Source organism: Echinops telfairi, unplaced genomic scaffold, assembly GCF_000313985.2.
Source record: "Echinops telfairi isolate 266 unplaced genomic scaffold, ASM31398v2 ScPeMD7_7457;HRSCAF=8495, whole genome shotgun sequence".
NCBI lineage: Eukaryota > Metazoa > Chordata > Mammalia > Afrosoricida > Tenrecidae > Echinops > Echinops telfairi.
Genome location: NW_022111357.1, coordinates 25509000 through 25514828, shown reverse-complemented (window position 1 = coordinate 25514828; position 5829 = coordinate 25509000). Strand labels below are relative to the sequence as shown.

The 5829-nt window shown below is 53.7% G+C and overlaps 1 protein-coding gene across 4 annotated transcripts in view; it reads right to left on the bottom strand.

Moving 5' to 3' along the window:
* TMCO4 (transmembrane and coiled-coil domains 4) overlaps positions 1–5829 on the bottom strand; it is a 97729-nt gene that overhangs the window by 19350 nt on the left and 72550 nt on the right. The gene's annotated exons all lie outside the window — the stretch shown is intronic.

Genomic DNA, 5829 nt, shown 5'->3' with positions numbered 1-5829 from the left:
TGGGGGTGGGGCTGGGGTGCCACTGGCAGGACAAAGCAATGTGATGTGATGTCTGTTGTCACGGAGAGGAGCCAGCCAGACGACTGGCGGTCGGTTCTGTGTTTTTGGCCCGGACGTCATTTTCAGCCAAGTGGGCGTCTGGGGACTCCAAGGTCAGGCAGCTCGGGCGTCTGTGGGGGGCTCACCGACAGGCTCTCTGCCTCGGCTTGCTCTCGCAGGCGGGCTGCTGGCCCAGCCCCACCGGGGCTGCCAGTGAACCTGGAAAGAGGGCTCTTGCTGCAACGTCTTGAACATTTATTTTTTACCATTTTCTTTCAAAAAACGAGCTTCCGGGACCCCACTTCTTAATCTTCCATGCCTTCCTGCTCTTCACTGCCATCGCCGTCTTGCGCGCTGTGGGGAAGGCTCTGGACTGGGGGAGGCCCAGGCGATTTAGTTGTAAACGGTTGCCTTCCAGAGAAGAGACGGGGTTTGAGTCCTAACCCGTGCGCACCACGCAGAGGTACCGCCTCGTCAGTGGCGGCGTGTGTTGTTGTCATGATGCTTAAGGGGTTTCTGTGGAGCTTCCAGATCAGGTGGAAGAAAGGCCTGGTGCTCTAATGCCAACCATGAGCCAGAGAAACCTTCTGGATCCCAGATGTTCCAACCTGGGGCTCATTCGGGGCATGGTGCGGGCTGAGCAGCACTTTGTTCTGTAGCACACAGGGTCACCAGGAGCCCAGCTGACCGGATGGTGACTGAACTAGGTGCTTTCTACATAGGAGGGGCTCCAAAAGTTGGTGGGAAAATCCCAGTCTCCTCAAATTCCACCCCCCCAAGTGTTTGAAGCCTCCTCCCTCGTACGTTCTTTTATGGAAGCCTCACAATAACCCCAGAGGTACCCATGGCCACTTCCAATATAACCGTCAACTACAGCGCTTGCTTTGGACAACCTCAGCATCCCCCGGAATTGTATATTAAGAACAAGGCACATATGGGGGGAGATGATTCATGAGACGTGCTGGCAGGATGGGATGTGCTAGATCAACATCCTGAAGTGGCACGGGGTCACGGGTATACGACCCTTTGCTTTGATAATTCTTGGCACATGTGCTAAACCGGAAGGGGGGTACACTGAGCTGATGGGGGTGCACAGAGCGTGGCGTTGCTTTCTACTTTTTGATGGAGAGTTCCAGCACCCACCCTGCCACACGAACTTGGTTTTCCCAACAGAAAAGTTAGTTCAACCGGGTAAGCTCTTTAGAAATCCAGCCACAGGCGGCGGCTCAGTATAGAACGATCGCTTTCCTTCGTTGACACGCACATGCAGCTACAGAAAGGCGGTTTCCAGTTGGCTCCGGTCCTGTGCCATCCTCACGGACCATGGCAGGTCCGTGACAGCTGCCGTGGCCAAGGCGTTTCACTGAGCACCTCCCTCTGCTTTCAATGACGCCGAGCATGCTGGCCTTCTCCAGGGGCTGGTCCCTCCTGATCACGTGTCTAAAGATGGGCTTTCAGGCATCCTGCCTCTCACACAGATTTGATCGTCCACAGGAGCGTCAATGTTCTTTGCCTACACCACAATCCAAATGCGTCAATCCATGGTCCAAATGTCCGACAAGGCGGCTATTGCTCCACCACCACCCGTCTTACCCCTCGGGGGCTTCAAGGCCGCACCGAGCATTATTTCTCACCCCGGCGTCAGTATTTCCAGTGACCTCAGAGGCATGTGGAAGCTAGACACCGAGTCAAGAAGACCGAGGGAGAATGGACGCGTGTGATTGTGGAGCTGGAGAAGACCACTAGAAGTGCCCTGGACTGCTCAAGGGACAAGCTGACCTGTCTTGGAGGAAGGACAGCCAGAGTGCTCCGCAGAGGCGAGGATGGCGAGGCTTCGTACGTGCTTTGGACGTGTTGTCAGGAGAGCGCGGCCCCTGGAGAAGGGCCTCATGTAAAGCGGGGGGCGGTGGGGGGAGAAGGCCCTCAGCGAGACGGACGGGCCCAGTGGCTGCATCGACGGGCCCGGGTACAGGAACCGTTGTGGGTGGTGCCGGCCCGGGCAGGGTGCCGTTCTGTTGTGCACAGATGACTATGGGTCAGAACCGACTCCATGGCCCCGAACAACACCATTGAGTTTAATCACGTTAAGAGAGTTGTGGCAAAAAATCTCCGTCAAGTCTCAATAAACCCTAAAAAAAGTAGCAATGAAGAAAATGATAAAATCTGTAAATAAACAAACCCCCAAACAAAAGAGTTGTGCCATCATCACCACAACCGACGTTAGAACCAGGGATTTAGCTGTATGCTAATTATGGGTGGGCTTTAGTTTCCACAAACCATGTAACCCTTATTGAGTCAAATGAACACCTAAGGAGGCCGTACGTAGCCGGGCAGGGGCAGCTGCTCTGTTCTGCATAGCCCAGAATGAGGAAAGGCTGTCCGGAGACACCTGGCCAGAAAGCAGACCTGGTGCTCCGCTGGGAGGAGCCCCTGGGACCAGGAGCTGGCCCTTCTCTGTGGCCACCACAGACACATGGTGATGTCTCCAGGGCAGGCTCTGTTGCTGCTGGTGGTGAAGTGCTGCTGGTTGGTTCAGACTCACAGTGACCCCACGTGACTGAGTAGAATGGGGGCCATAGGGTTTCTGGGTCATACTCTCTATAGGAGCCAACCTCTACACCTTACTCCTATGGAGCTCTGGGTGGATTTGAACCATCCACCTTTTGGCTGGTAGCTGAAAGCCTAACCATGGGCAGCAACAGGTCTTCTTAGGCTCTGCCCTAGGAGGTTCCAGGAAGGACGTGCCTTCGAGCAGTCGACAGGCGACCCCCCCAGAGCATTTGCCACTCCGGAGGGTCCTGGGGTTATCTTCTTTTCTTACTAAGTCACAGGCCTTTTGAAGGCAGTAAGCTTGTCGGTTTGTTACTGGATGCTGTCCTGGGCTTCCGACTCACGGGGACCCCAGGGGGGCTGAGCAGAACTGCCCGGCAGGGTTTTCTCGGCTAATCTTATGGGAGCCAACCACCAGGTCGTTCTCTCATGGAGCCACTGGGTGGTTTGAACCGACAACCTTTCTGTTAACAGCCCAGCACTCAATCATGGTGCCTCCTGGCCTCCTTCAGCTTGTCTTCAGAGGCAGCATAAAAGGGTCACTTAAGAAACAGCCTGTAGTCAAATGTAGCTGGGTTACAGCCCCAGGTTTGGGGATGACCACCTGTGCGCCTTTGGGCAAGCCACCTAACCTTCCTGGGCTTGGGGCTTCCCGGCTGTGAAACCGGAAATGGCACTACCTGCTGCCATGCCTGAGCAGGCGACCAAGACAGAGGGTACAACCCTCCACGTGAAGCTCCAGCTGGAGACCTGTTGCTTCATGAGCTGACTTCCACAGGCCCAGGTGCTCACCAGAGCTGAAGAGATCATTAGCTCCAATCTGAGTTTCCAAAGTTGCCCGGGCTGTGAGCACGTCTCTGTGTAATTAGCGGGCATTTTATTAGGATGATCCATACGTTCAGCTGTTCTCGGCACAGGTTTGTAACCCCCGGTCCGACCTATCTAGTCAAAGGCAGAAAGAGTCAATGCTCTGCTGGCTAATTAGGCTGGAATCTGTGAGCTTAGCTCCTAAAAGGAGTGGGTGTCAAACTCAGCCAGAATCTGAGCAACTGAAGGGGAGAAAGGGCTGGCCTGCTACCCAGGAGTGGTGGCATCTCCACGACCCCTCACGGACGGGCCAGCTGTTTTCGCTTTGATGACTAGGGAGCTCACGTCATGGTGCAATTTCAGCTGAGCAGTCGCTGGGAAAGAGACTGGAGTCAAGATGATAATGACAGTGGTTATTGAATGCCTGCTACTTGCCAGCCATTCTGCTAAGCGCTTTATATCTCTGATGCTACTTAATCCTTTTAATGGTCCTAAGAAGAAAGCACCACTAGACCCATTTAACAGGTAGGGAGAGTGAGACACACACTGCTCAGCTAGGAAGTGGCTGACCCGGACGGAGTCCAGTCTTGAGGACACGGCTGCCAAGTTCCAGTTACTCCGCTTTAGTGCTGCTACCTTGCCCTTGAATCCCTACTGGGACGGCACCTTCTATTCAAGTGGAGTTTCTCCAGGCCCTTATGTTTTATACTCATCCATGTACAGGTGCATCTGTGGCTGCATTTCCTGGACTTCTGCCCATCTTTGGAGCAAGGGGCCGGGGCGTTGCATAAGTAAGTGGATGGCTGAGGGAGCAAGTGGAGCAAAGAGCAAGGGAGAAGATGCTAGAGACTAGAAAGGTCAGAGTTCACACAGGGACATTCTGGTGGGGGGGGGGGGCGGGAGTGGGGGAGGATTCAGGGACAGCAAGGCTATGGACACAATCCCCCAACCCAGGCTCTGTCATCCAAGCACCATGTGTGGGGTGCGCAGCGATCCACAGGCCGGAGCCTGCCCTGGCTGCCTCTGGAAAGGTAGCTTTCATCGTTGTCTTCTTTTAAAGGAACATTCTTCTCTTCTGCTCTGCATTCGGCAGGCAGTTGGTCTGGCTATTGGCTACAAGATAATAATTTTGACAATACCAGCTGCGCAAACTTGGTGACCGAATCTTCAGAACACAAACTACAATAAAACCACCCAAATGTTCCTGGTACAGAAGTTCGATGAACTGAGAGATGGCTCATTAATATGCCAATGAATGATTCTTTGGGGTGTTTGCTCCTCCAGTTCCTTCACTGCTGAGTCTCAGGTTACTGCTGACCCAGGACACGGCCCCCATGTGCATCAAGACTGAGTGGGTCACCTGATGGGGCTCTCTCCATGACACTGGGATGCTGCCCAGGTTCCCTGTCGCCAGGAGATTGTCCCCCTCCATCCCAGGCTCACCTTGAGCCTTGGTTAGATAATCTGTTTCCCCAGGGGCCGGACATGGAGCGTGAATTCCGCTCCATCTGCAGGGGAGTAAGAGTTCTCAGTGGACCGAAATGAATCGATAGTCAGCTTTCCTACTGGCTATTGTGAATTTAGTTCATGGGGCACTCATCAACTCTGGGATAAAAAAATGCATAAAACCGTGTTTTTATAAAGCGCAGTACTAGGCTTAGGGACACGCTGGGCTGCCTGGGTCACCAGTGGCCTTCCTGGATGACACTGATGCATCTTCAAACGCCAGCAAAGGTAACCTGCTGGGCCTCTGGGCAGGACCTGATGCCCCACAACGTATATGCGATTGGCTCATTAATGATTGGCTCCTAGGTCCTAAATAGCCCTCTGCACAGTCGTAAGCTTTCCGTCTAGAAGCACGTCAGCAGAAGCTGGGGAACATCTCTAACGAGCCATGCCAAAGGGTTCCTATATTATGTGGACACTCGGACCCGATGATCTCAACATCTCCTGGAACCCTGAGCTGGCTGCTGTTGTTAGGGCTGTAGGGTTGGTTCGGATTCCCAGCCACGCTGTGTACAATGCGATGAAACACCGCCCGGATCAGGACCGCGCTCACACTTGTTCTCATGTCTGAGTCCACTGTTGCAGCCCGTGTGTCAATCCATCTTGTTGGGGGCTGTCCTCTTTGTCACTGCCCCTCCACTTTACCAAGTATGATGCCCTTCTCCAGGGACTGGCCTCTCCTGACAGCATGTCCAAAGGACGTGAGACTAGGTCTAGCCATCCTTGCCTCTCAGAAGCACGTTGGTTGTACTTGTTCCAAGACACATTTGTTATTCTGTGATTAAAATCGATAGTAAGCATGACTAAGGCTTCTGTCTGGTCTGGGAGAAGGTCCAGGGTGTGGTGTGTGACATCATGAGATCCTGCATGAGGAGACACCGACTCTAGTGATGCAACTGCTGCTGATGTCAGAGCACCACTGCTGAT